This window comes from Neofelis nebulosa, chromosome 1, assembly GCF_028018385.1.
Source record: "Neofelis nebulosa isolate mNeoNeb1 chromosome 1, mNeoNeb1.pri, whole genome shotgun sequence".
In the NCBI taxonomy this organism is placed as follows: domain Eukaryota; kingdom Metazoa; phylum Chordata; class Mammalia; order Carnivora; family Felidae; genus Neofelis; species Neofelis nebulosa.
The window spans coordinates 240273025-240298394 of record NC_080782.1 but is presented as its reverse complement, the minus strand read 5'-3'; the positions used below and the strand labels follow the sequence as shown (position 1 = coordinate 240298394).

At 42.5% G+C, this 25370-nt stretch overlaps 1 pseudogene; it reads left to right on the top strand.

Moving 5' to 3' along the window:
- LOC131494810 (host cell factor 1-like) overlaps positions 1–22736 on the top strand; it is a 127661-nt pseudogene extending 104925 nt beyond the window's left edge.
- The last annotated feature ends 2634 nt before the right edge of the window (positions 22737–25370 follow it).

Sequence of the window (25370 nt, the reverse complement as noted above, 5' to 3'; positions counted from 1 at the left end):
TAAAGAAAAATAGGAAAGTAAGCATCAATTGTCAGTCATCATTAGACAAAGACATTCAAGTTGAAACAATAAGGAGATGTCATTTATACATCTAGGATTGCCAACTGTTTCGAGATTAGTAATGCCTTTAGTTGAGGTGCTTGTGGGACAATGGACTTAATTCGTATATACTTACGGAAACGTAAATCCTTCTTAGGAGGAAAGAGGCAGTAAGAATCTGAACATTGCACGTATATCCTTTGCCCAGACTGGGGATTTTTCCTTAAGCAAAAATATACACAGAACTGTATGTGGTGCCAAAGTGCTCATAATAGCATCAAACTGAAAAATCTCCACGGCTCTCTAAGTATATAGCTATGTGCGAGACAAAGATCCTAAAATGGTACTGATCTTGTAACTTTGGGAACATGGAAGAGGCCATGGGGGAGAAAGAGGCCAGTGGCAGGGGGCAGAGGCAGGTAGTTAACACGAGGATTAAGATTACATGTCACCTTCTGCTCTCTACGTCAGCATCCCTACAACAAGATCCTTTCCTCCTGGTCATGAAGATACCTTACGGGGATTCATTAAAAGAAGAACAAGTTGGGAACAGAGTTCTTCTTAGGCCGATTCTTCCTTTACGTAAAGTATCAATAAGGCTTGGTTTTATCACATTTCGAGGTCCTATAGAGTTGGTAAAGCAAAAGTCCAGATTGGAAAAATCAGTATTTGCAATACACACTTGAAGAAAGGTACATCTCATCTCGACAGTGTGATCACAAAGGAAACCGTAAAAATCATTTGCTCCAAAGGAAACCACGTATGTTAAATAATTCTAAATGGCGATTATGGGCTATCTTTGCATCTCTTACAGAGAGCTTAAAAATATCCAGCCTACTTTTTACTTACCTTGTATATCTTATCATGCCAAAAAAAAAATACAGAGCATAAAATGTACCACCTTAGCCATTTTCTACAGTACACAGCGCAATACTGTCATAGGTATTCACATTGCTGTGCAACCCATCTCCGGAATGTTTTTATCTTAGGAAACCAAAACTCTAGAGCCAGTAAAAAATAAATAAATAAAACCTCCCCATTCCTCCTCCCCAGAAGCCCCTGACAACTACCATTCTACTCTCTGATTCCGTGAATTTGACTCCTCTGGCTATCTTCCATAACTGGAACCATAACGTATTTGTATTTTTGTGGCTGGTTTATTTCACTTCCATACTGTACTCAAGGTTCATCCTTGTTGCGGCATGTGTGAGAGTTGCCTTTCTTTTTATTACCCTTCCACTGAAAGGGTAAATAATATTCCATTGTATGTAGGTACTACATTACCAGATAATAAAAGGAATCAAACATTTGAACATGCAAAAGCTTTAATCAAAGGTAGTGTGATGTAGATATAAAAATATTGCACATACATTGAGCTACGGTGGCTTCAACTCAATAGCAGAGTTCGGTTTTTTGTCTTCAATATTCTGCCTACAATGACTTCTGCTTCTTTCAGTGCTGTACCCAAGCTCTTCTCAGACAAGTTCAATCAATCCTCCCCTGATTTTAAGGAAAGCTAATAGTCATAAAGATTATTTAATAATACCAGTATGTAGAAATTACTAGTGCAACTCAAACTTTAAATATAATCTGTAGTATCTCAAGTAAATACTCCCAGGAAAGACCATAAAATAAGAAGCTGAACCAGCAAGAATATAAACTTGAATATGAAAAGAGATGAAATTTATTCTCTCCAGATATTTTTGCGATAGCAATTGATATAGCAGATAAAACACAGGTTTATTGGGCAAATGTTATCTAATATTTAATATGGCTCTCTGTATTTTCCCATAAACAATTATTATTTTACATCTTTCAAGCATTTTAATTATACTTTTACATCTCTTCTCTCATTTTGTCTTTAGCCACAAAGATTCTAGGATTCTAATGATCATTACCAGTTTGCCCAAGAAAATATTTATATACATGTTGGCTAAGTTATGCTCGACCATTCACAAGTTCATAAATTCATCCAAAAATATTGAATCTAGCATCCATTACTGGTTCACTGTTATTGTGGTGGGCACTAAGAAGGCAGAATCGAATGGGATATTTAGCACATTCATGTTGAGGTTCACATTTATTTGGTATATTTGATCCTTACCTGCATCTAAATATTCAATGCTAATTAACACTGATATCAGACTAATATCTGATTAAACCACTCAAGACATATTTATATAGTCTGGTGCTGTAGCAGGCATGCAGAAATCAGTGACCACAAGATAGACATTGACCCTGCCCAAAATGAATCTTCAGTATCATGAAGAACACAATTATTAAACAAGCCTAATCATTATAATATATACCGTTATAGATTATTATATTGTTATGTATTATATATTGAAGGGGGAGTTATATATATATATTATATATCATCTGCATATATATGTATTATATATCATGAGAGAGGAGTATAAGTATTGTGTGAGACTTTCAAAACAAGTGTAGATTTCAAAAAGGACCCAGGAGTGAATAAAGAGTTAGCTGAGAGAGGTCACATAAATAGGAGTTGGTCAAGTAAAGAGTAAAAATGATTGAAGAATGTGGAATATTCTAGGAAGAGGGAGGAAAGAATTTGAAATAACTAAAAAATACAACATGGCTAGAGGGTAGGATGAGGGGAGGGGCGCCTTCGGGAGGCTGAAGAGGAAAACAGACATAGCTCAGTAAAAGGGCTGGGAATTTCAAGGGAAATGGGAAGCCTTCGAAGGGTAAGGTACCAGTGAAATCATAGGGTCATATTTTCATTGTTTTGCAAGATCACTCTGGACGATGAATGGAAGAGAGTCCAGACAACCAATATTTAAGCACGAGTGTTTTTAGAATGAGATGACTTTGGGTTCCACCTCCTCAATTACGATTTTTCCCGAATCATTTGCCCTCCTTTGAACCCCAGTTTTCTCATCTGGAAACTACAGCTAGCAACAGAGCTCCCATGAATGAATACATGGAAAGGACGCACTCGCCCAGAATGTGCCACTCAGTATCACCTCCTATCATTTCTGAATGACTGGGCATCAAAAGTAAATGGTTATTATTTCAAATGCCTAACTCCTCTAATGCAGTCACTGGTTGCCTTAGAAATCTGTCCCTGTGAGTTCTCACAAATAATTTAACGAACTCTGTATGTTGGGGGGAACGAAACACATTGATTTTTTGAAATATATTTTACCTTGAAACAATACAGCCTTTGTCTGAACCCTCCAACTTTAAGTTAGTGACTGAATTAATGGTGCTTTAAAAACCCTGCCAAAGTAGTGTTGCCCCAGTCGTGGGATTGGGGGTTGACATCTGAACTGGGACAAGTTACTGAATCACCCCCAGTCACGTTGTCCCATCGGCCTGAGGATAAAGCCTGAGGAGATGCAAGACAGTGTGTGTTTGGGATTAAAGAGTTATAATCCAGGGGGTGTGGGTGCAGGAAGCTACCCAGGTAGGGCTCCCGCTTGCAGGGTAAAAGTAAGCGGTTTTAATGAGGCAAAGGAAGGGGCAGTTCTAGGAGTCAAAGAAAAGAGGGGGGGGAAAGTTCTTTCTATGGGTGTTAACAAGCTAAACTATGTGGGGCTGTGCGTTGTCTGCTTATTTTATCTTCAGAAATTCCAAAACTTTGAGTCTTATGATCAAGACGTCCATACCCTGATGACCTCTCAGGTAGCTGCTTAAAACAATTGCTGTTTTGCCCAATCTAAAGATTTGGTTCAGGGGCACCTGCGTGGCTCAGTCGGTTAAGCGGCTGACTCTTGATTTCAGCTCAGGTCACGATCTCACAGTTCGTGAGATTGAGCCCCGCATCAGGCTCTGCCCTGACAGCACGGAGCCTGGAGCCTGCTTCGGATTCTGTGTCTCCCTCTCTCTCTGCCCCTCTCCCGCTCATGCTCTGTCTCTGTCTCTCAAAAATAAATAAACATTAAAAAAGTAAATTCGAGAGGGAGGGAGCCAAACCATAAAAGACTCTCAAAAACTGAGAACAAACTGAGGGTTGATGGGGGGTGGGAGGGAGGGGAGGGTGGGCGATGGGCATGGAGGAGAGCACCTGTTGGAATGAGCCCCGGGTGCTGTATGGAAACCGATTTGGCAATCAATTTCATATTAAAAAAAAAAAAAGTAAAGCGGAAATAATTAAGTGGTTTTCCTGATTCTCTTCCTAAACTTTCATCATCTGTAGGTACAGTATCATTAGAGATTTGCATATGCAGAGTTTGTGAAAAGCCAGGAGTGTTGGTTGGAAAACACGCTGTCGCTCCACTCTCATCCATGCACTGGACATAAGAGTTCCACCCGATCCCCGGGTACGGATGCCAAGTTTAGCTTCAAAAAGGAAGACTCCGAATGATGCATTTGAGCCTTGACTTTGATGCCAGATGTGATTCACACAATCAGTCCTGTTTTCCTCATCTTTCCAGGAGAGCCTCCACAACCCCACGTCGTCTCTTCGCATCAGAGATGATGCAAAAGCGGCCGTACCTTCACTTCTTCTGGATGAATCAGCGGCCAACACAAAGCCATTCACTAGTACAGGTAGCCACCAATCTCTCACCGCAGCGCTTAGCCGACTCACATTTTAACAATTTTTCCTGGAAACCGGGACCTCTCTGAACACTTGGACAAAAATGGTGGCGATCCCAAACACTGTGACAGGGTAAAAAGGGACCTACTGGTGCACAAACGATTTAAGTAGCTGCAGCAAGACGGAGAGTGTCCACAGCGCCCCTCGACTACACCTGCCACGGAGATAATTGCACTGTTTTTTCTACACATTTCCAAGCGCTGGCGAAGCTCACCGTCCTTTGAAATAAAGTGTTTCGGTGCTTCGGGAAAGAGCAGATACCGGCTTCTACATCCAGGAAGTCATTTTTCGGCTTCAACTGTCAAATTAGATCTTTGCTTGAGTCGTCAGCAGGGCAACTGAGTTGCAAACCAGGCTTTGTCAAAAGAGTTTTCAAATTACTTGAGCATTTAAAGAATGCATGCCTAGAGCAACCTGGTGAGAGAGTTTCTCCCAGTATACCAAAAAGATACGTCTTTCTCCTCTGAGGTCTAGACCCTGGGGTTGCTGCCCTCGGGCTAAGGAAAGATAGGGTTTCCGGGAGAAAAAAAAATGTACAGCATGATGACTTTCAATCCTAAGGGATGGTGGAGAGGAGGAGAAAAAGAGACAGAAATGGAGGGAGGGAGGGAGACATCAAGAATACCACCTCCCCACGCTGCATTCCCAGCTCTGTGGTAGGAAGGAAGCAAGTACAAAAGCATAAAAAGATCAAAATTAGTGGCCTGTTTCCCTTGTCCAACTGAGGGAGGGGCTAATCGCCCTTAGAAGGATCTCAGCACACAGCCACTCCCAGCCCCATGTGCAAGCCTTAGCTCTCAGGTCAAGGCTCAGGGAAACAGAGCAACAGTACTCCTGAGTAAGTGTTCTTTGTCCCCTGTCCCCGGAGCCCACATGCCACATGCCAGAGACCCTGAGGGGAACTTTGCAGGAACTTCACAGAGGCGATGTTATTAAGATTTCAGGGGGACCCTCAGAGGCAAAGGTTCAGAGGAATAAAGTCAATTTTCCACTTAGCTTGCAGGACAAAACCCAAGTGTATGCTGTAAACAAGGGAGGACCTAAGACAAAGAGATTCCAAATGGTAAATATAGACGCACAAAGGTATCCCAGGCGTATAGAAACAATAAGGAGATAGAAGCAGCAATCCGGATATCGCATAAAGTAGAATGCAAGCCTAAAAGCACTACATGTGATGAAGAAAGGCACTTTTTAATGCTAAAAGCTGTAATTCACAAGGGTGATTATGCACTGAGAAATATTCGTATCCTAAATAATATAGCAAGCACCCTATGATGCGAAAAGTACAAGAGATTCAAAGAGTCATAGACCCATGACACGCTAATAAGAGGAGACATTCAAAGACCACTCTTGGCCAAGACAGATAAAATGAACAAAAAGATATAAGCAGACAGAATACTTAAACAATGTAATCAACAAGGAGACCTTATAGATATATACTCAACTTTAAGAGAAAGTTCCATACTCTTGAAACATTCACAACAATGGATCGTCTCTAGGCTACAAGGAAAACATTAGTTAAGTTGAATAATGTAGAAATATTATAGGAAACAGTTCTCACCACAATGCAATAAATTTGGAAAGTATTAATAAAAACTAAAATGAAAATGAGACTTTACCCTGGGTATTTAAAATCTATTAAACAACTCTTGGGCGACAGAAGAAATACAAACTGAAATAACAAAATATCTGTTAAAAATAATCATAACACAGCATTGTATTTCCAAATCTACGGGACACATTTAAAGCAACAAGGAGAGATGCCATAGCACTGAACACTTACCAGGAAAAATGAAAGAATGAAAATAAACATATTCAATGCTCATCTCAAAAAAATGGGAAAACAAAGCCAACAAAGGAATCCTCAAGAAAATACAAGGGAGGACATCATGAAAATAAATGAAGGGATAAACTAATGAGGTAGAATAGATAAAAATAGCATAATTAGTAAACTAAATTCCTGGCTTGGGAGAAAAAAAAAAAAGACCTCACGAGAATGAACAAAACGCTTGCCTGTGGAAGCCTTGCTACGTCCACCTGTTTCCCACCTCTGCTTTCTTGATACAATTTTTGCCATCCCTGAATACAAGACACATGCCCCTACACATCACGACCAAAGAAAGAGCTGTGGAAGAATGGGGCGGTGGGAGTAACTCAATTACCAAAATTAACAAATGCTGCAGGAATTACTTAAGAAATATGATCTCCCTTTCCTCAAGGGACAGCCTCGGCCTCAAAGCGTGACACAGAGTGAGGATCTGAGGTCTGGAAAAGACGGAGAGAAAGACACACATTATAGGAGAGGGCCATGCTCTCTCGTGCACACTCGCGAAGCGAACAGACTCCCTGAAAGTAAAGATCAGGGGTGAAAAACTGGCACAGCCACTGGGGTTTGACTGGAGTGACTGCATCCAGCACGTGGGGGGTCACGGGAGCAACATTTTCACAAAATAGGATCCTACCGTGGAACCGCCAAAAGAGAAGCCAGCTGACACCCTGTGGGTGTTAGAGTTATAGCACAGAATGTACCCACTGTAAAGGTGTTATCAGTTGTACAAAAGTAATAAAAATAGGAATTCGGGAGAAAGAAACAGAAGGATATACAAAAGGGGTGATTATTACCTTCATAGGATGGAGCCAATCGATATAGTCAAATTGAAATCTATAATAAAAGAAAATACAGTTGACCCTTGAACAACACAGGGGGGAGGGGTGCTGACCCCCAAGCAGTCAAAGATCTGCATAAGACTTTGGACTCCCCAAACCTGAACTACTAATAGCCTACCGTTGATCGGAAGCCTCAGTAATAACATACACAGTCGATTAACACATTTTGTATGTCACATGTTTTCAATTTTTTTAAACGCTTCATTTATTTTTGAGAGTCAGAGAGACAGAGCGTGAGCAGGGGAGGGGCAGAGAGAGAGGGAGACACAGAATCGGAAGCAGGCTCCAGGCTCTGAGCTGTCAGCACAGAGCCCAACGCGGGGCTCAAACCCACAAACCCTGAGATCACGACCTGAGCCGAAGTCGGACGCTTAACCGATTGAGCCATCCGGGTGCCCCTGAATATTATATGTTTTATATACTGTATTCCTACAATAAAGTAAGCTAGGGAAAAGCGAATGTTATTAAGAAAATCATAAGAAAGAGGGGCACCTGGTTGGCTCAGTCGGTTAAGCATCCAACTCTTAATTTCCGCTCAGCTCACGAGCTCACAGTTTGTGAGATCAAGCCCTGGGTCCGACTCTGCCCTGACAGCACAGAGCCTGCTTTGGATTGTCTCTCTCCCTCCCTCTCTGCCCCTCTCCTGCTTGCACTCTCTCTTTCTCTCTCTCTCTCAAAAGAAACAAACATTTAAAAAAAAAAAGAAAATCATAAGGAAGAGAAAATACATTTCAGTAGTGCACTATAAAAAAATGCATGTGTAAGTGGACCCACAGTCAAACCCATGTGGTTCAAGGGTCATGACCTTTTTCTTATTTGTAAAGGGGTCACTTAGGATCCTTTACACTCAAATTCCCTAATGCAAATGAAAATTTATCTAAAGCTCAACCTATCTCATATTTTCACTTCGGTTGCCTGTCTTTTAAATTTGAATAAAAATGAACTTAATGTTTTTTTAAAGTTAAAAAAGTCATTTAAAGTTAAAAAAGTTAAAAAAGTCATTCTTGTAAATTACTTCTCTGTTTCACATGGATATGAATATATGCAGAGAGATTGAGTCTATTCCCAAAAATGCTAATGATGGCTAATTTGAATAGAATTTATAGGGTTTTAAAAATTGTGCTTTTTAAAATGCTTTATAATAAGGAAGAGTAACTTTTGGCAAAATCAAAAGGGTACATTATATCAAGTGAAGTTTTTAAAAGTAATAATGTTGCAATTAAAATACAATTTGACTGGAAATCACCAAAATTTAAAACTTTTGCTCTGCCAAATGCTCTGTAAAGAGGATAAGAGGATGAGTCGTAAAACGGGTAGAAATAATATTTACAAACTATACATCTGACAAAACTTGCATCTAAAGTGTAAAGTCTATAAAGTACTCTCAAAACTCAACACTGAAAAAACTGAATCCAATTAGAAACTGGCCAAACATAGAGGTCACCAGAGAAGATGGCAATGATGTACAAGAAAAGATTTTCAGCATCATTAGCCATTAGGGAAACGGGAAACCAAAATAAGATATCGTGACACACTGATCAGAATGGTTAAAATAAAAAGTAGCGGTAACAGCTAATGCTGTTGAGGATGCAGAGAAGTTGGATCACTCACTGGTTGCTGGTGGAAATAACATAGTACCGCCACTCTGGAAAACAGTTTGGAAACTTCTTAAAACCATAAACTACCCTACGAGCCCACAGTTACACTCTGGGCATTAATCACAGGTAAATGAAGAGTTACGTTCACGCAAAAACCTGTGTGGGAGTGTTTATATAAGCTTTCTTATTTGTTTTCTTTTTTCTTTTTTAACGTTTATTTATTTTTGAGAGACAGAGAGACAGAGCACAAGTGGGGAGGGGCAGAGAGAGAGAGGGAGACACAGAATCAGAAGCAAGCTCCAGGTTCTGAGCTGTCAGCACAGAGCCAACTCTGGGCTCAAACCACTAGATCGTGACTTGAGCAGAAGTCGAACACTCCACAAACTGAGCCACCCAGGTGCCCCTATATAAGCTTTATTCTTGAAAGACCGAGCTAGAGCGGCGCCTGGGTGGCTCAGTTGGTTGAGCATCTGACTTCGGCTTAGGTCATGATCTTGAACCCGTTAATGGGTTCAAGCCCCAGATCAAGCTCTCTGCTCTCAGCACAGAGACTGCTTCAGATGCTCGCACCCACACCCCAACCCCCCACCCCCCCCACCTCCCCCACTGCTTGTGCACATGCACGCACTCTCTCTCAAAAATAAATAAACATTAAAAAATTAAAAACAAAAGGCCAAACTAGAAATAATCCACATATCCTTCAAAAAATCATCAAATAAGCCATGGTCCATCCACACCATGGAATACTACTCAACCGTAGAAACTAATGAGCGTTAATGTGTTGATACCCATGTTGTGGATGGATTTCAGGGGGATTGTGCTGAGTGAAAAAAGCCAATCTCAGAAGGTTCCATACTGTACAGTTGCATTTATGTAAAATTCTCAAAATATCCAATTATGGAAATGGACAACAGTAGTTGGCAGTGATTAGGAAGAAAACGGGGGGAGGGGGTGGACCTGGCTATGGGGGGTAGCAAAGAGCACTTTGTGAAGGTAGAACAGCTCTTTATCTTGATTGTGGTGAATCCACATAGGGATAACATTGCACAGACTTGTACACACACACACACACACACAAATGAGAGTACTTAGAACCAGGAAAATTTGAACAAGCTCTGTGCATTATACTAATGCCCATTTTCTTATCTTGTTACTATACGGTAGGTGTGCAAGATGTTAGCACTGGGGAAACTGGGTGTAGGCATCCTTGTAGGTTTTTTTTGTAACTTCCTGTGAACCCATAATTATTTCAAGGTGAGTTGTTTAAAAATATATAATTCAAGACACAAATAATCAAGTAAAGTAGTATATTTTCAATACATAAATGGTACAATATTTGATGAAGTCAAATAGTCTATATTCTGCAGCAGATAGAATGAATGATTTCAAATTAATGCAAACCAAGGCTTGTTAGAAATACCAGAAGAAACAATCATTAATGAAAATTGCAGTATAAAAAACTTGTTAGAATTCAAAGCATTTGTGTCATGTAATTACTAAGCTTGATTTCACAGACACACATTTTCCCAGTTGGTGTTCCTTTGAAGAGTGTTATGAGAAACGTAAATAGTTGCATGGTCAGGTAAGTGTGGAAAATTCTATATACCCCATATTCCTCTTGTAGTTTCAGAATTTACTGTCTAAAATTGACAAGCATCTTCTAAAGCAGTGTACCTATGTCTACTTTAAGCTAACCTAAGGGTTCCCAGGATATTCTCTTTTGATGTAGGACTTCCTAAAACCATTCTTTTCACGTGAAACACCAGAAGTTTGTCAGAATTGGAAGTGTTACCAACAGGTTTTTTAAATGAATTTCAGAAAGGAAGAAAGGAAGACAGAAAGAAATACAAATACCAAAAGAAGGATAAGCTAGCAGGAAGGATGGATGATAGATAGATAGATAGATAGATAGATAGATAGATAGATAGATATAGATAGATGATAGATAGATAGATAGATAGATAGATAATAGATAAGTGATAGATAGATATATAGATAGATGATAGATAGATAATAGATAGATAGATAGATGATAGATAAATGATAGATAGATAGATAATAGGTAGATAGATAATAGATAGATAGATAGATAGATAGATAGATAGATAGATAATAGATCGATCATAGATAGATGATAGATTGATTAACAGAAGGAAGAGAAAGAGAAGGAGGGGAAGAAATAGAAGTTAGTTTTTCTGCTACATCACTCTTCTTCATCTACTAGCAACCGCATTTGTTTTGTTCTAGCACGAAGCTCAAGGAAGGCCATGCTGAGTTCACCCAAAGTGATAAATGCATTTATATACTTATCTCACTTTTGGAGAGGAAAACCTTGCTTGTGTTACCCTATGTAAATACCCTAAAATAGTCTACTAAATGTTTTGCTAATCAACCATTTTGAACATTGTTGATCTCTGTAAGAAATAAAATAATAGAAAAATGGAATTACATTTTGTTTTAAAAAGCATAAAGATGGTTTGAATAATTCAAAACACTCACATTGTTTTCACAAAGAAAAATGCAATTCAACATGTAATACATCTCTGTGAGACACCAGTTAGTTCATAGAGAATACATAAGTAATACTAACATTGCCATCAAAACTTTATTCCTGGTGTTAATTATTGGGATGCCTTTGGGGTGCCTGGGTGACTCCGTCGGTTAAATGCTCAACTTCAGCTCAGATCATGATCTCACAATTCGTGAGTTCGGTCCCCACATCGGGCTCTGCGCTGACAGCTCGGAGCCTGGAGCCTGCTTCGGATTCCGTGTCTCCCTCTCTCTCTGCCCTTCACCCACTCACGCTCTGTCTCTCTGTCTTAAAAATAAACAAACATAAAAAATGTTTTTAACTGAAAAAAAAAATATTGGGAGGCCTTTGAGATGTATCAAGCAGAGAGGTCCTGGAAGAAGCCACAGACTGCACATTAAAGTTCAGTGTCACTGAGTGTTGTAAGAAGTGCTGTATCACTAAACTGTATCCCTGAAACAAATACTACCCTCTATGTTAACTCACTGGAATTTAAATAACAACTAAAAAAAAAAAAAAATCAGTGTCATACAGCTATCTCCCATCAGTGACATTTAAGACCACGGGAAGAATTATTTCAAGATCTTCTGGTGTGTTTGAAAGCATGAGGTTAAGAGGTTTCAGTCCATATCCCGACTCATCATAAATTCATTGCCCGACCTTGAGCAAGGCACTCAACCTGTGCAAACAATTCACCTTCCTCAGTCTTACTGTAAAGAATGAATCAGACCTATAAATGACAGACAACAGACCCATGGCTGCCAGAGGGCGGGGGGGGGGGGGGAGGGATGGGCGAAATGGGCAAAGGGGAGCAGGAGGTACAGTTACGAAATGAATACGTCGCCGGGCTAAAAGGCACCGCACAGAGAACGTGGTCAGCGGTGTTTTCACAGTGTTGTATGGTGACAAACGGTCACGATATTTGTGGTGAGCATGGCCCTGCTTCATACACTGTGGACTCACCATTCGGTGCTGTGTGCCTGAAACTCTCTTTCGCTGGTGCTGAGAACTGTATAAAGGGTGGTGAAGGGGTTTATTAGATACTGCCAACAGATAGATAATAATAGCAAGGTAATAATAGACAATAACAGACAGTAATAGACAATAATAGTACGTAGGTCATAGTTAACAACAAAGATACTGCCTATGAGTCTTTTATTTATTTATTTACTTTGACAAACACACCTTGATCACCATCCTTTCTAACCTTGGTACTAAGTTCCGGGAAAACAATTCACAACTGAGATGGGGAGCCTACTGCATTCATAAACACAATTACAATGGACAAGTAAATGACAAGTGGGGCATCTGTAATGACAAATACCAAACACGTCCCTGGGAGAAGCTACAAAAGGTAACAGTAGCCAAACGCACAATAGTAACTAAGAAATGAGGCAAGTATCTTTTTGAAGTGTAAGATTTTTTAAGAGCTAGGACTCTTGGGGCGCCTGGGTGGCTCTGTCGGTTAAATGCTCAACTTCAGCTCGGGGCATGATCTCGCAGTTCGTGAGTTCGGGCCCCGCGTCGGGCTCTGTGCCGACAGCTCGGAGCCTGGAGCCTGCTTCGGATTCTGGGTCTCCCTCTCTCTCTGCTCCTCCCCCGCTCACGCTCTGCCTCTCTCTCTCTGTTGGAACCAGCCTTGACCTTTCCCGGGTGGCTCCGGCTACTTCCTGCAGCACCTGTGAGCAGTAAACCTCTCCATCTCAATTTCTCCTGTGGTTTGGGTCAAACCACATGTCACCCTTTCCCCAAGGGCCAGGCGGGACTCTGCTGCACCGGTATTAATCTGATACATTCGTACCATGCATGCTGACTAATTAAAACTCTTTGCAACAGTCAACTTTGAAGATTAATTACAGACTTTTAGTAGAATATGTACAAGAAAAATACTTTGGTTTATACCGACTTCAGGAAAACAAGAACGATGTGGCTTTATCATGGTTTCGTATGTACGGTCGCCTCCCTTGAAGGATCAAATTATTACTCAGGGACGGACATCAATTCACGGTCATCCTTTCAAAGGCGCTCTGAGAGATTTGTGCCTTCCCTTCATTTTCCTCACCATCTCTGGAATTCTTCCCAGTCGCTGTTAGCTCCAGACCCCGAGAACGTTTTCACAACCTGAATCACCGGGTTCCTTTGCGGTTTTTCTCAAGCCTGTTAAGCATGACGGAATTCAGCTCTTCTCGAGGCCGCCAGCCTACCGATTGCAAGAGAAACCCCAGGGTAGAACAGATTCTGTGCTGTAGTTACTTACGATGCCATTCCAGCTCCTCCCTTGGCCAAACCTTTTTCTGACTCTCTGTCCTCAAGGTGAAATGGAGACAATATTACCATGTAACTTTCAGGGTTGCTGCAGTATTACCAACTCCACCGAGTTAATAAGAACACCCTTAGTCCCCTCGTTAATAATTAATCAAATCATTATTAATTAATACTCTTAATTAAGCGCACCCTTGTGGTACCCGGGTATCCTGTAAATTCTCAACAAATGTGAGATACAGGACGAGATTTAAGATCAACTTGCTCTCTATTACTTCACTGATCATTTAATTCCAGTTTTCTTATCGATTACTAGTCCATTAGAAAATTCAGCCTATGTGTCAAAATACCATCCGACAGAGTCAAAATATCATAGATATTTAAAATATTAACAGATGCTCACGTTTGTAAGGGTAGAAGACAAAACTACAGGATTTTTCAGCCAGAATGAGACCATTTTTCTTGTCTTCCCATGATTCCACGCTGGCTCTAAGCTTTAACCTAGTCCAATTAAGCATTTATTGAGGATGCCCGATGCGTATCCTTTAATTCACTCCCTTAATTATACTGGGAATCATCAGGGGCCATACTGGGGTTGCAAGCTGAGGGGGGGAAAGATCGTCTGGGGACACCTGCATGCATGTCACCAAAGTCCTGGCCTGTGAAATAGCAGACTTACATTTGAACGAAACGCAAATAAAACTTTTCACGTGCTTTACTGCCCATGGCAACGTGAATGCGAGAAGTGGACATGGGGTGGACACCATATTCGAGGTCGGTCTTGCTCCCCTAACACCTGTTTGCCACGAAACCGGAGACTGCACGCTTCGCAGCGTCCTTCTCTTGGGTCTGTGTTTCAAGCCCACGGTCCTCACTTGTCCACGGACGACCAGGCCCATGGCTCATGGGGAGTGCGGGTAGGGGCACGTCGCTGCCAGCCTGCCCTGCCATGGCCGCAAGCCCGAATTCTCCCCAGTGGTATTGACACCCAGCGACCAGTTTCCCAGCTCCTTCCTGACATGGGTATGGCTACGATCGCAGTACGCGTGACTATGGCCAATATAGCAGCAGCCACCAAAACCAAGCAAATACTTGTATTGGTTCATTCAAAAATTACACCTACCATTCACTAAGCCCTTGGGATGCAGCAGTGAAAAACCAGATGGGTGTCTTTTTTTGTCGTGCAGCTCACATTCCTGGAGGAGGAAATAAACAACCATGTACCTACCGAGTCGGGCGGCGCCACAGAGTGTAAGGAAATCAACGGGGTCAGAGAGACACAGCGCACTGTGTTGGGATAGGATTCTCAGGAAAGGTGACATTCCAGCAGCGGTTAGGACAGGGCGAGAGAACAAGCCATGTGGCTCTCGGGCCGGAAGAGTACGCACCGGGCAGAGGGCGAGCAAATGCAGAATCGTGTTGGTTGCAGTCTGCTTGGGTTGCTCAAGGCAAATCAGGGAGGCCAGCATAGCCGGGGCGGGCTGTGGAAGGAGTGGACGGAGAGGAGAACACGTTGTGTTGGGCACCACGGGACAAGGTCAAAGTACCGTCCTATCGCGTCAAAATGTCAGAGGCATTTAAAATATTAACAGACGCTCAAGTTTGTAAGTGTAGATGACAAAATTACAGAATTTTTGAAAGGGAATCAGACCATTGTTACTGTCTTCCCATGATTCCACGCTGGTTCTAAGCTTTAATTTAGTTCAATTAAGCATTCCTTAGGGATGCACTAGCTTTCGCCTGGAGTGAGATAGGGAGTCCCTGAAACCAGATGTTGAACAGAGAGGTGATAAGATCAGACTTAAGTTTTAGAAGAATCTGGTCGTTACGTGAAGAACAGATTTGAGAGGCTGAGGGCAGGAGCAAGGATGCCTGGTTCATTATATTTACATCTCCCGCGGCCTTCTATGTTGGGTGCTTACGAACGCATTCGTCTATCTACACGTGCCTCACCTGTCCCATTTATTGAGTGCCTGTGTGCCGGGCATCACGTTACTCGTAAAGGACCATAAAGGTGGTTCAGCCCGGTTCCTGTGACTAAGGACTTCTAATTTAATGGATGACACTGTTAAAAAATAATGCACAGACTATGGGCGCTAGAATAGAGGGTTGTATGAAACATTACTGGAGGAATAATCATTTCTATTATTATCCCTTTCTAGTCAAATAATTCCCATTATTACTCCTTTGAGGTAAGAGAAGAAAACCGGGGCTGTGCACCAGGAGGTGCCAACAAGAAACAGAAGGAAAGAGAAGGTTCCGGTAAGTCGCCCAAGGGCCCATGGAATGTAGCCGTGCAGGCTTCGCCTGAACAGACCTGTCCACATTTGGAAGTTAATACCTAGCAAAACATAATATAGGCAGGGTGGAAAAAACAAAGAGAAGAAAAGGGAAAGAAAACACAATGCCGGTGGCCTTGAGGGATTGCAGATCTATGCCCCTGCTTTCCCCGCAGGAGCCTGAGAAAGGTTTTAGAAAAGGATTTATGTCCTAACAGGTTCTGGAAGACCTCTGTGAGATAAAGCCCCACTGAAAATCCAGGCTGAGAGGAATAGTCAACAGACAGGCTTTCCCAAAAACGAATATTTGACAAAATTGAAGAAAGGTCACATATTGAGCGTGAAGAGGACAAGTGTTTCATATTGATAAAAGGCACACTTCATCAAGACATCAAAAAAACATTAAGGACTAAACATAGCATTGAAATATAGACAGCAAATATTTTTAAACATACAAAGAGAGGCTGGCAAACTAGATCCGAGGAGGGAGAAGGAAAAATCCCTCTCAGAAAATGGCAAATAACCTGGGGGAAAAAATGACAGTATTAAGAATTCGAATATCACGAATATTCAGCTTGCTGCGATAGATATGTAGAGAGAATCGTGTAACAAACAAATAGAAAATACATTCTTTTCAAACACCACAGGACACTTGCAATGATTAGCCAGATGTTAGGTTACTAAAAAATTCTAAAGGAAAAAGTGCTCAAGGCAGAAATTACACAGCCAAGTTCTGATTACAATGTTACAAAACCAGGCAGTACACAACCAAAGGCTAGCCCCAAAGAGACTTTCCATGGGAAAAAAAATGTCAAACCATTCTTCTAAATAACTCAAGATAGAGGAAAACTCAAAATTAAAATTAACAACTATTCAGCAGCGAGTGGAAATAAAATACCATACATTGAAACACAGAATTTGGGCAAAGCATTAATGAAGGCAAATTTGACTGTGAAGGCATGTATTAGATACAGTACTTAGAAAAATGGGAAATAAGTGAGCGGAGGAGTCAATTCAATAGAGAAGAAGAAAAGCAACAGTCTAAGTCAAAGCAAGGTGCATCAGCCAGCGATGAGGGGTGTAGGCTCTGATTCCAGGAAACCTGCCTCCACCGCTCCCCAGCTCTGTCCTGCGTGGAGTTTTCTGGCCTCTCTGTGCCTCGGCCTCCTCATCAGCAAACCACAGGCTCTTTTAGTTTTCTTAAGGGATTAAGTGAGATAGTAGAGGTAAAATTCTTAGAGGGCCTGACTTAAAGTAAGCATCCAATAAATTTACGCTTCTTTTAAGAGGAAGACAACAATATAATTCAATTAGCCAAGGGTCCGTTTTCTAGTGGCACAGGTGCAGCAAGAGTGGGTTCCATTTCCTGTAAATAAGGCCCCTTTATTGAAATCTTAGATCTTCCAAGTATGCCGGGGTAGAGTGCCCATTGATGTCAGAGCAGTCCAGAACGCTCCAGCAATGATGTACATTTAGGGAGACATTAGGGCCAATTCTGTACAGATCCTTTCAGAGGCTAGGCAGGGAACATACCCACTCTAGCTCGTTTTATGAAAGCTGCAAAACCTTGGCTGCAAAAGTGGAACAGGACACTATAATATTAAAAACTAGGCTGATCTCCTATATGAACATACATGCCAAACTCTTAAAGTATCTGCAAACCGAACCCATTTATACATAAAGGGTAATATGAGTGACCAAGCTGAACTTACTTTAGAAACACAAAGTTGGCTTCTCCTTGGGGGAAAAAAAATCAAATAATGCACTTTATAAAGAAGAAAATTAAGTGGAATAAAATAGAATAAGATAAAGGATAAAATTCATAGGATCTCAATCTATGCAGAAAAACATTTGAAAAAAATTCAACATTGATTGTTAAAAGCTCTTAGCAACTAGATATAGAAGGAAGTTTCTTTCGTCTGAAAGAACATAACTATGAAAACGTTATACGCAATGGTGGAATGCTTTATACTTCTATTTGAGGTTGGGAAACAAACTGGGATGCCCGTTATCTCCCCTTCCATTCACCATTGTATTGGAGATCTTAGCCAATGCAGTAAAGCAAGAAAAAGAAATCAGATACAGTGATTGGAAATGCAGGAGTGTGCCTGGGTGGCTCAGTCAGTTAAGCATCTGACTCTTGATTTCAGTTCAGGTCATGATCTTGCAGTTCATGGGATCCAGCCCCATGTCAGGCTCTACACTGATAGCTCAGAGCCTGCATGGGATCCTCTCCCTCTCTCTCTGCACTATCCCCCTTTCTCTCTCAAAATAAATGAAAAGACTTAAAAAAAAGAAATGCACGAATATAATCATCTTATGTAGGTAATATGATTATGCACACAAAATCCAAAACTATCCATAAATAGTTACTAAAAGGAATATTTGAGTTCAGTAAGTTTATTTTATGTAAGACCAATATTAAAACCTAATTTTTTTCTAAATATCCAAAACAAAAGAATTTTTTTAAACTTTTAAAAATAATTTGAAATAGGGGCGCCTGGGTGGCTCAGTGGGTTAAGCATCCAATTTAGGCTCAGGTCATCATCTCACAGTTTGTGGGTTCGAGCCCACGTCAGGCTCTGTGCTGACAGCTCAGAGCCTGGAGCCTGCTTCTGATTCTGTGTCTCCCTCTCTCTGTGCCCCTTCCCTGCTCATGCTCTGTCTCTCTCTGTCTCTCAAAAATAAATAAATGTTAAAAAATATTTTAAATAATGTGAAATAAATCTAATTGAATGTGGAAAGCTTCTACACAGAAAATTATAAAACATCAAGAGAAAAAACTGATGTAGAAGAATAAAAGATATATCATGGTCATAAATTGGAAGAGACAATATTGTAAAGATGTGAATTCTCTCCATATTGATTTATAGATTCAATGAACTATCGTTCGAAATCCCTTTAGGTTCTTTTATGAAATTGGCAGCTGGTTTGAAAACTTATGTGGGAATGTGAAGGACCGAGAGTAGCCAAAAGAGAAGAAAAGGGATGTGCCCTAAGAGACATCAAGATTTATTTTTAAACTATGGTAAATAAGGAGTCTGGCACTGGGTGCAGAGATAGGCAGACCAATGAGACAGAAGTGAGACACCCCAGATAAACCCACACACAGACACTTGATTTATGACACAGATGGTTCTGTAAAGCCCTGCATGTGGCCTTCTCGATAAACAGAACTGGGAAAGTCTATGTGTATCTATTGGAAGACAGGAAATAATCTCTAATTGCATCTAATCACTCAATCTAACAATGTAGAAGCTGCTCATCCCTTTATTAAAAGCAGTTTTCACTTAGCATAACACTCTCCAGGTCCATCCACATCACTACAAAAGGCCATATTTCATTCTTTCTCACTGCCAAATAGTATTCCATTGTATATATAAGCCACATCTTCTTTATCCATTTGTCAGTTGATGGACATTTAGGCTCTTTCCATAATTTGGCTATTGTTGAAAGTGCTGCTATAAACATTGGGGTACAAGTGCCCCTATGCATCAGCACTCCTGTATCCCTTGGGTAAATTCCTAGCAGTGCTATTGCTGGGTCATAGGGTAGTTGTATTTTCAATTTTTTGAAGAACCTCCACATTGTTTTCCAGAGCGGCTGCACCAGTTTGCATTCCCACCAACAGTGCAAGAGGGTTCCCGTTCCTCCACATCCTCGCCAGCATCTATAGTCTCCTGAGTTGTTCATTTCAGCCACTCTGACCGGCGTGAGATGGTATCTCAGTGTGGTTTTCATTTGTATTTCCCTGATGATGAGTGACGTTGAGCATTGTTTCATGTGCCTGTTGGCCATCCAGATGTCTTCTTTAGAGAAGTGTCTATTCATGTTTTCTGCCCCATTTCTTCACTGGATTATTTGTCTTTCAGGTGTGGAGTTTGGTGAGTTCTTTATAGATTTTGGGTACTAGCCCTTTGCCCGATATGTCATTTGCAAATATCTTTTCCCATTCCGTCAGTTGCCTTTTAGTTTTGTTGATTGTTTCCTTTGCAGTGCAGAAGCTTTTTATCTTCGTGAGGTCCCAATAGTTCATTTTTGCTTTTAATTCCCTTGCCTTTGGAGATGTGTCCAGTAAGAAATTGCTGAGGCTGAGGTCAGAGAGGTTTTTTCCTGCTTTCTCCTCTAGGGTTTTGATGGTTTCCTGTCTCACATCCATTTTGATGTTTATCCTTTATCCTTTTTTCCATTTTGAGTTTGTTTTTGTGAATGGTGTAAGAAAGTGGTCTAGTTTCATTCTTCTGCATGTTGTTGTCCAGTTCTCTCAGCACCATTTGTTAAAGAGACTGTCTTTTTTCCATTGGGGATATTCTTTTCTGCTTTGTCAAAGATTAGTTGGACATTAGTTTGGTCCAGTTCTGGAGTCTCTATTCTATTCCATTGGTCTATGTGTCTGTTTTTATGCCAATACCATGCTGTCTTGATGATTACAGCTTTGTAGTAGAAGCTAAAGTCTGGGATTGTGATGCCTCCTGCTTTGGTTTTCTTCTTCAATATTACTTTGGCTATTTGGGGTCTTTTGTGGTACCATTCAAATTTTAGGATTGCTTGTTCTGGCTTTAAGAAAAATGCTGGTGCAATTTTGGTTGGGATCGCATTGAATGTGTGGACTGCTTTGGGTAGTATTGACATTTTAACAATATTTATTCTTCCAATCCATGAGCATGGAATGTTTTTCCGTTTCTTTGTGTCTTCTTCAGTTTCCTTCATAAGCTTTCTATAGTTTTCAGCATAGAGATCTTTTACATCTTTGGTTAGGTTTATTCCTAGGTATTACATGCTTCTTGGTGCAATTGTGAATGGGATCAGTTTCTTTATTTGTCTTTCTGTTGCTTCATTATTAGTGTATACGAACGCAACTGATTTCTGTACATTGATTTTGTATCCTGCGACTTTGCTGAATTCATGTATCAGTTCTAGCAGACTTTTGGTGGAGTCTATCGGATTTTCCATGTATAATATCATGTCATCTGCAAACAGTGAAAGCTTAACTTCATCTTTGCCAATTTTGATGCCTTTGATTTCCTTTTGTTGTCTGATTGCTGATGCTAGCACTTCCAACACTATGTTAAACAACAGCAGTGAGAGTGGACATCCCTGTCGTGCTCCTGATCTCAGGGCGAAAGCTCTCAGTTTTTCCCCATTGAGGATGATATTAGCTGTGGGCTTTTTGTAAATGGCTTTTATGATGTTTAAGTATGTTCCTTCTATCCCGACTGAAAACGTAATACCATATGTTTTCAGTCTTATGCACATCCTGAGAAACTTAACAGAAGACCAGGGGCGAGGGGAAGGAAAAAAAAATTTAGAGAGGGAGAGAGCCAAACCATAAGAGACTCTTAAAAACAGAATAAACTGAGGGTTGATGGGGGGTGGGAGGGAGCAGAAAGTGGGTGATGGGTATGGAGGAGGGCACCTGTTGGGATGAGCACTGGGTGTTGTATGGAAACCAATTTGACAATCAATTTCATATTTTTAAAAAAAGCAGTTTTCACTACAGAGTGCCCAGGAAACAGTGATCAGCAGCAGCCCCAAAATGAGAGAGATGGTGGCACTAATGGCCAGAGACCACAGCTGCCGCCAGCAAGCCTTCCTTCCTTGGCACTCACAGTGCCAAGTGTCCCCACAAGCATCACCATCATCAAAACCATGGCTCTGACACCTGGCACCTGGCCCCGCCACTCTCTGGGCTACTGAAGTGGCCTCTTCACCAGTCATGGTGAGCAACCCAGCCACTCAAACACCTGCGGCTGCCCAGGTGAGGATTCCATCTCTTCTGCTGTCCACACGTCCACCCATCCTGTCATTTAGGTGCACACATCAGGGACTATGATAATGGCCCGGCAAAGCCAGGTAGCGACCACGCTGGTGGGTGGGGTCATCTACGCCACCGCCCTGGTGAAAAGCCCCATCTCTATCCCGGGAGGCGGCGCTCTGACTTGCAATCTGGGCAAAGTGACGTTGGTAGTCCGGGTCAAAGGGTCCCCGTCAGCTGGGACCGTCCTGAAGCTGGGGACCTCGGCAGATGGCAAGCCCACCACCGTCATCAGTGGCATGCGAGCCGGTGGGGCTGGGACTAAGCCCATCATCCTGGCCATTCCGGCAGGCCAAGCCCAACACAACACCATCATCGAGACCATCCCCATACCAGCCACAGGCGGGACCAGCAGTCTTGACATCAAGTCCCTTTTCTCCACCATCATCACCAAGGTGATGACTTCAGGAACGGAAGCACCCACCGAAATCACTGCTGCTGTTCAAAATGCCACTGGCCATGAGAAGCACGGAGTGACCCAGGTGGTGCTAAAGAGGGTCCCTGGACAGCCAGGCAGGCACTATCCTCTGCTCCGTGCCCGTTGAGGGGTGTTCACCTGGTCACGACTGTCACCGTCTCCACCATCAAGCCAGCCGTCACCATGTTGATCATGAAAAGCATCCCAGATGTCACAACCCTCGGCAGAGGGACAGGCAGCATTCCCACCAGCCTTGCAGAGCTGCGGGCCACCGCACCGGAGCCTCCCTGGCCCATCACTACCTTGGGCACCATTGCCATCCCTTCAAGCCAGGTGATCAGCCCCCACTGCCGTCACCGTGCTGGTTGCACAGACCACGGTGATGACGCTTGGTGGGCGCACCATTCCCACCATCACCATGCAGCCTATCTCCCAGCCTACCCAGGTGCCTCCAATCACAGTGCCCAGGGAGGTCAAGTCCAGCCTGTGCATGACCTTCCTGTGTCCGATCTAGCCTCGCCTACGACACAACAGCCCATGGGAGGTCACCACGGCTGACTTGGTGCAGGGTAACATGTAGCCCGGGACGGTGTCACGTAGCCTGGCACTGAGATGCCGGTGGGCTACAACCCACCCTGTGAGACCCATGAGACAGGCACCACCTACACCCCCCCCCCCCCCGCCACTGGGGGTTGTGGGCAAGCCTGAGGGTAGGTAGCAGCTAGCTTCCTGCCCACCGCCCCTGTGAGATGCACCAGACCACTTCCATTGGTACCACCATATCAGTCGGCCCTGGTGCCCTGCTCCCTGATACTCTCCTCTCCCACAGGACCCTCAAGTCTAGTGAAGGTGGCAGCACGACTTATTGTCACCCCCAGGCCAGTGTTTCACTGCCAGCTCCTTTCTGGACACAGAGGGTATGTCTTAACCATCTTGTGAGACACACAAGACAAGCACCATGCCCATGGCCATGATTGTCACCTCCAACATAAGCTCAAACAAAGATCCCCCACCATCTGTGACCAGGGACGGGTGGACAGCATCCAGGGCAACGGTGTGAACATCACCGGCTCCAGTGCCATCACGTCAACTGTGTCCTTTACACGGACGTGGGCTATGACCCTCGTGATAATTTCCAGAAGGTACCCACTTCCGTTTATGTTCACTTAATATTAGCTGCCATAAAGAACTCCAAAATCTGAGCGAGTTAAACCTATGACATGGCTTCTCGCTTAGGTAACAATACTGAGTTTTTCTGGTTGGTGTGCACTGCAAGGAAATCCATACATGCAGACTCCTTTCAGGGAGGGGCTCTGGCATCTATAATTTGAGGGCTCATGAGGTCATGCTTAGGGTTGTCGCCACTTCCTTCCATTCCAGCAAGGAACGCAATTTATCCAATTAGAACAAGAGTTCCAACAGAACATTCTTTGCTCGAGGAGAAAAATTCTAAAATGCCACTGTAGAATTCTACAATTATATTTTTTGTCACTTTTAAAGACGCTTCATTTAACTTATTCATTTTCCGCCTTTCTTTTTTTATGTATAAAATGCAACGTGTGAGCTTTGGTTTTAGTAAGCACAACGGGCTTACACATGCACGGTGTTTCAGTATTATGAATAAATATTCGCAGTTGATTTTGAATAAAATGCAACTAGCGTCCTGACATCACACTTTCCCAGGTTGCTCTTAAGGCTTGCCCAGACAAGGAACAAACATTCTTCCCATAGGCGAATCTACTCCTCTTTTCACTCCGCCCAGGGGTCCCTTGACCATCCTTCCCACTCACGGCAGTGTGTGGAAAGCAGGGGTGTTACCAACCACAAAGAGATCACGTTCCAGAAATGGAGTGATAATTGCCTACAGTGTTCAAAAGGAGACATAGTTGGAGGATGTGTTGTTCCAGGTGCAGACTCTAAAACTCCCAATAGTAAATTAAAGTGACAAGAAAATGCGATTATCAATTACAGTTTCCTTGATACTCCGAGACAGGTTTGTGTTAGCACGCTGAAGCACAGAACACCTTTGAGAGGCTGGCTGGAGTTCAAAGTTCATGGAGGCAGCACCACGGATGGTGCAGATCATGATAAAGATGCGACCAACATTAAATGAATGGAGTTAGGGAACTGTAGTATCGTCTCACCAGAGACAGGTTCCAAAGGGTTTGGAAGGGAAGTCTTTTTCGGTTAGAGCCGTTAAAGGAGACTGCAGTCACAGCTGCCATCTTTTGTGTGTTTGTTTGTTTGTTTGTTTGTTTGTTTAACTGTTGAGAGAGTGCAAGCAGGGGAGAGACAGAGAGGGGAGACAGAGGATCCCAAGCGGGCTCTGTGCTGACAACTGTAAGCTCGACATGGGGCTCCAACTCAAGAACCGCAAGATCGTGACCCGAGCAGAAGTCTGACGCTCAACCAACGGAGCCACCCAGGTGCCCCCCAACCGCCAACTTGATCTCAGCCTTGGGAGACTCTGAGCAGAGGACCCGGCTAAGCTCTGACGACTCCTGATTCAGAAACTGTGAGATAATACATAGATGTTATTTCAAGTTGCCATTTATGTTCATTTCTCATGCAATCATAGGAAACTAGAAGACTGGGAGATACCCCGTACTGCTCTCTCTCTTTACCCCTAAACTCCACCTATATTGCACTAACATCTAATATCTCAGATTTCATTAATCCACTTCTCTATCCCTGTTGTTATTACCTTGGCCCACACCATCACCACCTCTCACCTGGATCGCTCTGAGGTTATTCTAATTGATCTCGCCACTTTTAATCTGTTCTCTAGAAATCCATTTCTATCCTGAAGAATGACTGATTTTGAAACTCTGATCATGTCATTCTTCACTTAAAAACTTTCAATTTCGGGGCGCCTGGGTGGCTCAGTCGGTTAAGCATCCGACTTCAGCTCAGGTCATGATCTCACGGTCCGTGAGTTCGAGCCCCGTGTCGGGCTCTGTGCTGACAGCTCAGAGCCTGGAGCCTGTTTCGGATTCTGTGTCTCCCTCTCTCTGACCCTCCCCCGTTCATGCTCTCTCTCTGTCTCAAAAATAAATAAAACGTTAAAAACAAAAACAAAACTTTCAATTTCTTCACATCAAAGCTACTCTTTAGTGAAACCGTACGTGCAAGGCCCTGGGATGAAAACCTTTCCGAATAGAATTCCAATTAATCCAGACAGTTTCAGGATAT